This window comes from Helicoverpa armigera, chromosome 3 (assembly GCF_030705265.1).
Source record: "Helicoverpa armigera isolate CAAS_96S chromosome 3, ASM3070526v1, whole genome shotgun sequence".
Classification (NCBI taxonomy): Eukaryota; Metazoa; Arthropoda; class Insecta; order Lepidoptera; family Noctuidae; genus Helicoverpa; species Helicoverpa armigera.
This window is the reverse complement of record NC_087122.1, coordinates 12,523,365-12,534,885: the sequence shown is the minus strand read 5'-3', so window position 1 is coordinate 12,534,885 and position 11,521 is coordinate 12,523,365. Positions and strand designations below refer to the sequence as shown.

The following is an 11,521-nucleotide window of genomic DNA, read 5'->3' as shown; positions in this document are numbered from 1 at the left end:
ACATCACCTCCTTCGACCATCCAAGTAAAGAAGCCATAAAGTCAAAATTTTGAAAGCACCCATAACTCGTAAGTGGTGAAGGACGATAAAGGGAACGCACCACGGTTAACCACGGTTTATTATTCAACCGGGAGTCGACCGGGAGTCAACCGGCTTCGGTAGTCGACTATGTCTGTGATAAATTGATTCTGAAATCCGGGTATAGTTGAGCATGATACATAGTTGAGTTATAACCGGGTAAGGGAGTAAGGGTTGTGGTTTCAGTATTTAGGAAGTACCTAGATATTATTATTTGTGTAGTGTATAAATGGTGTGACTTGGGGAGGTTGCTAAGGTTTTAAGTATACGGAAAATGTTTGTAAATAGTTTTTGGTGTAGGTTGGTAGGAAGACTTGACTTGAAATTGACTCAAGTTGTATTTTATTCAGGAATCAAACTAAAATTTTAAGTCACCAGTTTTAAAAATATTGATCTTAAAGGGAGTAATTGTGTTTCTTATTACCTCGATCAAAAGAATGATCCAAACTTTCACAGTATCAGGGTCATTATAAATCTTGAAATTATCTCTAAACATGATATGAAAAACTCAAAAGTTTATAAATACGTCTTCGCCGTGTAAACACATACATACATATTTATTTGCAAAGTCGACTTTAATTATGAAATTGTCTCAGAGCAAAGCTAGCAGCTTGAAACTCGAGTTAATTGTAATGTGACGACATGTTCTGTTTATGTCAAGTAGTTCATTTTAAATGTAGTTTCATATAACAGTAATAACCTAGTACTCTTGTGGTTGTATATAGTAGCCACTGAATGAGTAGACTTCGATTCAAATGACACTTATCGCTGCATTTTTGATGATCTGAAAGTTTTAAACTGCAAAAATTCAACTACTTTCATATAAAATAACATATTGGTTCTCCATACCAAACAAAAAACCTATTTATTGTCTCAACGCAGGGCATACACCTCTTCTCATACAGAGAAGGAATGAGCGTTAATCACCACTCTTCACATCACCATCTCACACTTAAAATGTATTCGTTATTTTAAACTTAGAAGGCATATGTGATCATTTTGCGCTAACCGTATATCTACAAAGCAACTGGTACTGGTAATGCTAAGGCCAAATACGCCATTTTTTTATTTAGCCCATGCTATCCGACTTCCGGGCAAAGGCCTCCTTCATAACCTTCTATATTTCTCTATCGCTTTTTGTGGCCAGTCAATACTATACAAAAATACGTCAATTCTAAAACAAAGTTATGCATTCAGTCCACATAGATCTTCCATCAATATAACAACGAAGTAACATATGACTAGAAACTTTCCCTAACGAAGGAGAACTTGGTGAGCGCACTTGCGTTTTTGCATAATTCATAAGCAATTAATGTCGAAAACTAAAAAGAGTAACTAGTTTCATACAAAATGAGCCTTTTAAATCTGTTCGTTAAAATTCAGAAGTTTGGACGACTAGTTTTTATCTTTTCTCTTCGTATAACCGTCCATTATACTGAACATTCTCTGAAAATGCTGTGTGAAGGAAAAACCGACCAAGGGCGAGTTGCAGTCGCGTACAAAAGGTTCAATATCATCTATACTAATATTATAAAGAGGAAAACTTTGTTTGTTTGTTTGGTTGTAATGGATAAACTTAAAACTAAAAACTACTGGACCGATTTTAAATATTCTTTCACCATTAGAAAGCTATATTATCTGGGAGTAACATAGGCTATATTTTATCCCGGTGCGGGCAGTAGCTCCCACAGGACGCGGGTGAAACCGTGGGAAAACGGCTAGTCATCAATAAAACGAGCGAAGTATTATGATTGTTGTATGGACTTCAAAAATACTTATTTTACTCTAGTGTTCAGTATTTGTTGTTGTAGCGGGAACAGAACTACATATATGATCTGTGAGTTGGACATTTCACGAGCCAGGACACGTTTAAGGGTGGTACTTACCTTAAAAGAGAGACACTGTTAAAATCGTTTTTATGTAATATAATATAATACTCGAACTGTATAGTTAAAAATATAACATATTGTACATTTATAATGAAAACTAATTCTTGCCCCCACAACACACATCACATTTCATCAATCACATGATTTAATTTAAAAAAAGACTGCAGGAGATAGGTCTGTCGCGTTTTTCTCCTTCTTAGGTTTTTTATACTTCTCTTTCTTGATGTATTTAGAGCATTGTGGTTCCTCTTCCGTCATTTCTATTTCATCTTTTGACTTCTCTTTTCCGATTTCTTTACCCTTCTCCTTATCCGATTTACTTTCTTTTTCATTTTCCGCTTCCGTATTATCTTTGTCATTTTCTTTTTTATAAAGTCTACTGGAACTTTTGCGCGGATTCTCTTCAGGGATTTTGCTATTTACAGTACAAAAATACACTTGGTTATGATCCTCCGAAGATCGTCCAGTGATGAGCATTCGCCAGCACCTTTTAACTTTATAGTATTCAACTTGGGGTACCCTTCGAGAACCACGAAGGGGTCGGCAACAGCATCGAAAGGCTTTTTTGGTGCACAGTCGGCATCTTTCACAGAGGTTGCACCTTCGGCAGAGCGGGCCCCAGCAGCGTGCTTTCTTACACTTCTTTATGCACCTCCGGCAGCACCTTGGCATCCGACCACGGCAAGTGCATACCTTCTTGAGACATCTTTTAAAACTGATACAGCATCGTTTGATTCCTTTTCGCCGTCGTTTGCAAAATCTCGACCACTTATTTGTCATAGTTTATCAGTGCAGTTACCACAAACATTTTAATATGTTTTGTAACATTTCATTTTTTTAAATCGTAAATACTGAAATTTTCATTGTATTTTCAAAAATCTGTAGCTGTCTTTCTTGGACGACAGCTGACAATTTACGTATTTTTCTGGCATAGGTAAATGTTTATTCTGCCTAAATAATATTGATAATCTCTTTTCTATCATTCAATTAAAATAGTAAATTACCTTACTCAAAATCGAGTGACTTGGGCTCAAAACACATTAGTAAGAATCAAACAAAAACCCTCTTATTCTCAAACCAAGAAACAACAATTGAAAGAAGAAACGAGTGCAGTACTAAGCTGGGAAACAAAGCGGAGCTCTAATACTCTAAAACAAAACCAGTACTATTTCCCTTAAGCCCTGCACAGTTGTGTGCTGTAGGGCTTAAACCCAGAGTACTGAGTACTAGAGCACTTACACCCGTATTCCATGACATTATTGTGCTAAGGTATTGCTAAGATTTCTCATAGAACTTGTACGAAATTCATTATATATTCATTGAAAGAACCAGAGGCCCATAATATGACAGACAATACAAAAGGTATATAGCGCTGATGATTCTATCTTACTTCTTCTTTCTTCTTCTATGTTACTTCTGTAGATAGCTTAAGCGAAGAATGACTTATTGCTCCTTACTTATGATAAAATAACTACAGAATACGGACATAAGACCTAGACTTCACTAACGGAGTTAGCGGAGAAATTTTTAAACAACCAATGAATTAAAATTGTCGAAACAATTTCGTTACTCAAATATCTAACCACCCACTCAGTGATACCCCTGAGCAGAAAAATTCTAACTGTTGCTTAAAATTTCCCCGCTCCGCTCTGCTTTAGAGTCTGGGTCTTATAGGTTCGTATGTTCAGTGTCGGCAGTGTATTTGCTCTACCTCATACTTGGAACTTAATACTAAACTTACATTCGAACGGCTGCAAGTTGTATTGTTAAGCGCAAAGCCTCGCAATGCGAATATTGTGTGCTATACCATGTGATTAATGAACTAACTGTGTATAGCACATTATTGGCTCAGGATTGAGCACAATGTAATAATGTAAGTGTTAGGGGTTTCACATTTGTTGTTGTATTGGGCACTTTAGGTCTTTGAAGCTTCTAATGAGGGTTGAGCAATTAACTCTTCTGATAATTGAGTAGATTAAGGCTCGATTTCACTTTAATTGGTGGGTGGAATGACTGGTGCTGTTTATGTATAACATGGAAACATCTAAAACAGCTGAATCGATAAGGAGAAAACTTGGGATAGGGAGATAGGAGGATCACGATGCGTGCTTTTTATCTGCTTGTCACGATGTAGACTTTGTGGATTTGAAAAAATGTAGAATGATAGATGGGCCCTAATTTAATTAAATGTAATGTTAGGTAAGGAAAACAACAAAATTAATTTGAAATTATTTTATTTTCTGACATAACAATACACTTACGTTAACAATACGAGGTGAACAGTGACACGGACGAAACATTACACGACAAGTATTTACTAACTGGAGAAACCAATTATTTGTATATTTACCAAATTATATGAAACTCACACAAGTCAATAACATGGACTATGTACAAACAAACAATTACACTTATCATTACCATTTATATATATTTGTTTAGCATTGTTATAGTAAAAGATGTTAAAGTTCTATCCCGAACTGAATTTTCAGAAAATGGTTTATGGAACCAGCTATGAAGTAGTAGACTAGTTTTATTGCTAAAAGTATTGAGATAGATATGTAATCCATGGCTGTATTTCTTTATTCTATCAAGCATTGAGACAGTAGCTAAAAACAATGGGCTGTATATAAACAACCTTAAAAATACATACGTAATCATTCACTTTAAAAAAGAGTTCGTTAATGTAAAAAAGTTTCAACGACTTTTTACTATAACAATACCCAACTGCATTATACCTCATCGCTACAAAGTTCAATGAACTCTAGCAGGTCAGTCCCTGGCCTTGCAAAACTGAAATACAGGAAATTCTTCGACACTCTGAAGGAAAGCAGCTTTAGATTTGGTAGAAGTTGTACTGTGGCCAATTTGATGGTTCCTTGGTTTGGATAGCTCTGTATCCGAGGTATGGGCAGCTGGCATTTTTTGTGATTAAATTGATTGCCTCTGAAACTGAAGAAAAAATATGTTAGAGATTTATAAGAGCATCAAGCGACATGGGACATCATCATTTTCCCAACTATGTTGGGGTCGGCTTCAAGCGACATGGGACAGTAGTGGTTTAAATCAAATGCTCAGTCTTTCTCTTTAAAAGGTATTTCCGAGACTTACACTAACATTTTCATAGAGAATAAAAGGTAAATGCTCTAAAATAAAAGTCAAAAGAAGCATGAAGCTAAGATTCAATTTGTGTTATTAACCCATTCATCGTTCATGACACAGACACAACAGTTTAACTGCTGTAAAACACATATGATTTATGAGCTTTTTAAAACTTCGTAAGCATTCTTCCTACAAATCACAGGTATGTGTCCACAGGACGTGAGACATATTGAACCAACAAATAAATGCGAAAAATACCCAAATGAAATGCTCGCAATATAAAATTTAATATCGCACCAATGCAATATGCATTCAATAAATATGTATCGCTTACCAAACTGTGTAAATTCTTTTCAGTGCACCAGGAATTTTGAGATTCATGTTGATACTCTCACAGGGTAATTGGAAAAGTTGTATATGTCAAATGGTGAAATCTTTCAAACGGGATGAATATAATTTAAAAAAGTTTGGTTGTATTTGTGGTTTGTGTAAGAAGGTTTTTTTTGGGAATTATTGTCTACTGCCTAATTTTTAAAACCGTTGATGCACAAGGTTGTATGTTCATTTGCGAAATAAAGATATATATTTTTCAAATAAAAGTGTTGAGACTGTGTGTATTTAAAAGTCAAGGGACAATGATTTAAGACGAAGTCTTTCAAAAGTTATTTAAATTATTTCAGTAGACGAAACGTTTAAACTGAGTTCTTTTAATTTGTTTAGCAAAAACTCATAAAACTAACTAACTGCAGCACAAAAAAGCACTCTTATTTGTTATGTATTGAAATTTTGATTCTCTCTAGAAAAAAGCGTTGCAACTTAATGTTTGTCTAACAAAGTTAATCAAATTAACTATTCATAGATTTCTCTTTTTCACGTAAAATCACCGCACTCAAGTCCGCCAAGTTTCTGAGTGTCAACAAGATGAGACTCAAAACATTTTATAAGAGCGTTGACTCAAAAAATCTTGTCAAGATCACCAGTTTACTCAGACCCCCAAATCTTGGCAGCTTTACGTGAATTTTTAAGTGGGGAATTTAAAGGTTTGACACCTTGAAGTCCTTTTTACGCTGGTTGGCCCATAAAATATTCACAACTACCACCTTTGAAGATTTATTTACAGATTTGCAAAAAATAAACTTTTTAAGTACGGGGCTGGAAGTTGGCTGGGTTTCTTGCTTGGCCGGATTTTTCTTGCCTACCCGGGCATAATTCATCGTTGCTAGTGGCAAGTTTAAATTCACCTTAATGCTGTTTTATTGTTGAGATTTTACCGTCCCGACGTTTGTTTATTGCATGCAATTGATTATGTTTTATTTAATTTACTGCGGTGAATAATTATTGCGGAGTTATTTTAAAGTGGGGGTTTAGTTCTACGTTTTATTTTTGTTTTATTAAGAGTGTTTTTAAAGGATTTTTATTAGATGTTTACGAGATTGAATTATATGATTTATAGTAGCGAGGAATAAATGGATTTATGGATTAAAATGTGAATGTGTACGTCAATTAGGAATTGAAGTACATAATTGTTGTTTTTTTTTTTTAATAAATGAAAACACGTTTTGGAGATTAATACGAGGAATCTATCAGATATTTCGAATACATTTCCAAGTCTGTATAATGAATTCAATTAACATTTCAAACAGTTCCTACAATAAATTAGACGAGACGATCGGTACTCCCCAAAAAACTTAAGTTAACACTTAAATCCGAACTTCACAATCAGACACGTATACGTTTACGAGTTAAACTGATCCGGCAATAAAACACAATACTGCGTACCTACTTATCATCTTCCACCAGCGAATTATGGATCCTCTGTAATATTAACTTTATGAGCCATGACGCCGTAAAGTTATGCCATTAATAATATAATTAACTTAAGTTAGTACTGTTGTCGTAATTTTAAGTCTCGTAAAATGTGTACAGCAGGAGTTTTCTTTATGAAGCTATGATATGTTGTAAAGATTTTTGTATGTGATTTTATTCAGAACACTTGACCTGCATGAAGTAGCAGTTATTATCAAGCAATCAGTTTCTTATTCTAAGTGTTATGCGCTATATATGTACATAGTCTCCTTCATAAATCCTGTAACTTTTAAAACAGCAACGGTGCTTTTTATATAATCATACAATTCAAAAAAAATATATTTATGGTACACCAGGTACTAAATATTCTTTAATAAACTGTCTCATCGGATCACTTTACAACTAAAAATCTTAAACACCAAAATGGCTAACTCCCGCTAATTTCTTAGGTAAAGTTAATAATAATTTGTTCATTATTAAGTAAATTCACTCCGAAACGAAAATAAACCCGGCCAAGTCGGCACAATTTCTTACAATTAAACTTTGGAGCTATCCTTTGATGTTTCGCGAAAGACCGAAAACTAATTTTGAAACCGTGAAAAGGCTTGAATTTTTGTAATCAAATGTTACCCACTGTGTAAATTACGACTGAAGGAAGATAGAAATGTATGTTGCTTAGCCATGTTAAAAAGGAAAATTAGGAGAATTATAATTTAAAGAGCTAAAAAAAGTGAGTGAAATATTGTTACATACAAAAACAAGGTATTCCCATTCATAAAATATCTTTTATTTCGTAAATTAGGTGCTTCAAGATCCAAGTAAAGCACTGATTTATTCACTCAAAGGCCAACTAAATCGCAGTCAGACTTCAGAAGTCTAACATTACAAGTACGTACTTTACTCTAAACATTTAATAGCCACATGCATTTATAACTATTGAAGTCCCGTTAAGTAAATGATAGTTGGAGCGAGTCTAATCGCCCGATCGCCTGCCTGCTCGGTAATCTACTGCTTAAGCCTCTAATCCACGGCGCGTTTTGCTACTAGATATTTTAAGGCTGCTGGTACACTTTAATGGGCTTAAGCGGTTTAAAAATTGTTGTGGTGGCTTAAATTTCTTGGTTTTGTAGCTTGGTTGGCTGTTTCTTGGATGTCACTGAATATTGAGTGAAAGAGATTGTGTTTTAGGAAACTCAATGTGGTTCCCCTTTCTCACCTTGAAGGTATGTGGATTTAAAATGATACATCAAACTTTACGATTTATAGCAGTGATGTTTAGAAATAAGGTATCCTATTTGTTGATCCATTCGACGTATAAACGAGCTCTTGGTCTCATCAGTTTATCTATTAATATTATAAAGCGGTTAGGTTTGTTTGGGTCTATAAAGTTCTATTGAACTGATTTTAATCGTTTACCGATAGAAAAGCTTCGTTATCTGTAAGTATCATGGGCTACATTTTGTTCTGACACTTGTAATACCTACATAGTACCTTCCATTGGGAGGTGGGTAAATTCGGGCTAAACAGATAGATGAATTATCTTAGACGTAGTTTCTCGAAAATTCCATGTAATCTAAATACCTATTGCTTTGTCGTCAAAGCATACCTGTATCGGTAATAATTAGCTAAACTATTTACCTAAGGATTATTATAGGAACCTTGTATTTCCTTATTTCATTCATGTTTGTCTACATATGCTGGAATTTCAGATGTATTCTTGGAGAATGTCAAATACCTACATTTCGATACTGCATGCCGCTTGGTGATTGGATTTACATCCTCCAAAAATAAGATGCTTGCTACAAATCAATGCTTATTTTTCAAGTAATATGATGCTATGTCAGTTTTAATGACTATCTAGGTACAATGATTGCCTAAAACCTATATGAGATACTAGCCGTCCCGAGGGAGCTACTGCCCGCACCAAGGTACCTTGTAAGTGTTGGCACTTACGACATTATGTTTTTTTAGTCTAAGCAAGATTGTAGAATTTGTATCTCCAAATGATTAAGCGCCAAAGTCCATAAGGTACCTTTTGGCTTGAAATGACACATATAGCTTTCTAATGGTGAAAGAATATTTAAAATTGGTCCAGTCATTTTTGAGTTTATCCATTACAACGAAACAAACAAACAAAGTTTTCCTAGAAGAAGTGAGGTAGAAGTTGGGGTGCCAAAATGACGTGCGCGGCAGTGTTCTCACGAACGAGTCTTGGTACGATTATATACCTGTGCCCTGTTCAAAGGTCTCAGGTGTTGGATTTTAGAAACATTGTTTATTCACTCGCTATCGCTCTCAATACATACCCGCCCTAAAGAGCCGAAACACGCGAGGCTCCCAGCGGACATCGGTCACGTTCCGAACTTTGTCTCTATTGAAATTTGGAATAATAGATCTCCTCGCCTTGCTGGGCGCCTAGTACAATGCGGTGGTACTAAGTAGATATAGAATATCCTTGGAGAATTGTGTTGGACATGGATCGTTTAGATTTGAGCCAATACCAGATGTTTCATGAAGTCCTGGTAGTGTTTAGTGTAATTTATATCGTAAATACTGATTTAATTATTAAGAAATGTTTTTTTTTCTTTATGTTGTTGTTTGTTAAGGTTTAGGTAAATTTTATTTACGACGATAGACATTGTTTCTATAAAAACATTATTGGATATTGATATAATGGTGTAAAAACAACAAAACGTGGATGTTTTGGTGATATTTGGTTCAACAAAAAGTCGACCAATGTTGTTTGAATATAAATTGCAATTTTTCATAGTTGCCGTGTAACTGGAATCATATATTGTTTCATTTTTAACCGACTTCCCAAAAAGGAGGAGGTTCTCAATTCGGCCGTAATATTTTTTTACATTGTGGCAGTACATAATGGAGTACGTAGGGGCAGTACATAATGGAGTACATAGAGGCGGTACATAATGGAGTATATAGAGGTAGTACATATTATCAGTACATAATGTAGTACATAGAGGCAGTACATAATGGAGTACATAGAGGCAGTACATAATGGAGTACATAGAGGCAGTACATAATGGAGTACATAGAGGCAGTACATAATGGAGACTTGCAACGTCTGTTTCTGCAACTTTTAACTCACATTTTATTTCAAAATCTTTATTTAGGACACAGCGTTTATAAAAATCACTTATTCCAAAAGTTTTATATTTATATTGCTGTCGTGTATAATAAAGTTAGATAAAATAAGTAAAGTCTGTCTGAAATCTTTGTGTGGAAATATTTTAAACCAGACAGGTTTGGTGTTTGCTGTCAAAATAATTAAATCTAAACTGCATTATTAAAACAAATAGGTAAAGACTCCGGATAATAATCATAGCTATTTGACAACAATTGCTTTAACCTCAAATTAATTGACATTTGACCTCTGGAGCTACAATCTATCCATTTACAATTCACCTCAGTTGCTGGTAACAATAGATAGTTATACCAAACAATTATAATTGGAGGTCAGTGCGACGTTAGGCGATGGAGATTCAGTAATAACACGATAAAATTAATGTCAGAAAGCGTAGTCTATGAAATAAGTGAATTAAGGATTATGTATTAGCAAAAGAAGAGCTTGTAGATAAGTGACAGTTACATAGGTCGATTGTTCATAAGAATAAGCAACGCAGGGCGTGATCGGACCATGTATGTGTGACCTTATCACGGCAAGTTCCTTTGAAATGTAATTTGATCATCTTTTACTTACGAGAATTTAAAAGCTAGAAAGTGAGAGTAACCAGTTTTGTAGGAAGTCGCAGTCGCCTCGTGTAAAACATGGACGCTGGTTAACTGCTGCATCTGGTTCAAAGTCGTAGTCGTTTTTTTAAGTTGGCATATGGAACCTCTGTCGAAACGTTAAACTAGTTGCACCGTTTAGACTGAAACCCACCCCGACAATACGAACATAGCTGCCAGATAATAAAGGTTTAAGTAAATAACATTTGTGGAAAGGCTAGGCTGATTTCATCATATCTGAACAATATTTTGTAGAGAACTTTAAAGGTTGTTAACCTTTTATATATCTCTGTACATTGACACAAGTTCGCCGCGTAAATCTGTATTCAATTCTAGGTATTTGCTCTGACTAATTGGAATGATTCCTTTATCTAAACTGGGTTGGGACCGGACTTACCAGTACAGTAAGTTATGATGATAATGAATATTGTTATGTTTCCTGGGGGTGTTTGATAAGGGAATTATAATATGTGGAAATTTTTGATAAGACTGAAATGTGACTTTTTAAACTTAATATGCTAAGATATCATTTTTAAAGACACTGAAAAACTATAAAGTTTATTAAGAGTGAAAAATCGTATGGGCTTTAGGTATATACTAGCTTCCGCCAGCGGCTTCGCCCGCGTGGTGTGTTAGTAGCCTATGTGTTAATCCAGGGTATCATCTATATATATACCAAATTTCAATCAAATCGGTTCAGCCGTTTTTGCGTGATTGAATAACAAACATACATCCATACATTCTCACAAACTTTCACTTTTATAATATGAGTAGGATATAAGTAGGATATATATACCTACTCCACACTTTTGAATATTGAAAGTCTTAAAAGATGTAAGGACATCTCAAAACAGTTCCATATCCTTTCTATATCTACAGTCAATTTTTATACAAGTCTT

The 11,521-nt window shown here is 34.8% G+C and overlaps 1 long non-coding RNA gene across 1 annotated transcript; it reads right to left on the bottom strand.

Annotated features, from left to right (window-relative positions):
* Window positions 1-4,184: 4,184 nt before the first annotated feature.
* On the bottom strand, window positions 4,185-5,508 carry LOC135119342 (uncharacterized). Its single transcript, XR_010278198.1, has 2 exons — window positions 5,404-5,508; window positions 4,185-4,919 (listed from the first exon to the last, which is right to left on the bottom strand). It is a non-coding gene; the product is annotated as an uncharacterized LOC135119342 (long non-coding RNA).
* Between the last annotated feature and the right edge of the window lie 6,013 nt (window positions 5,509-11,521).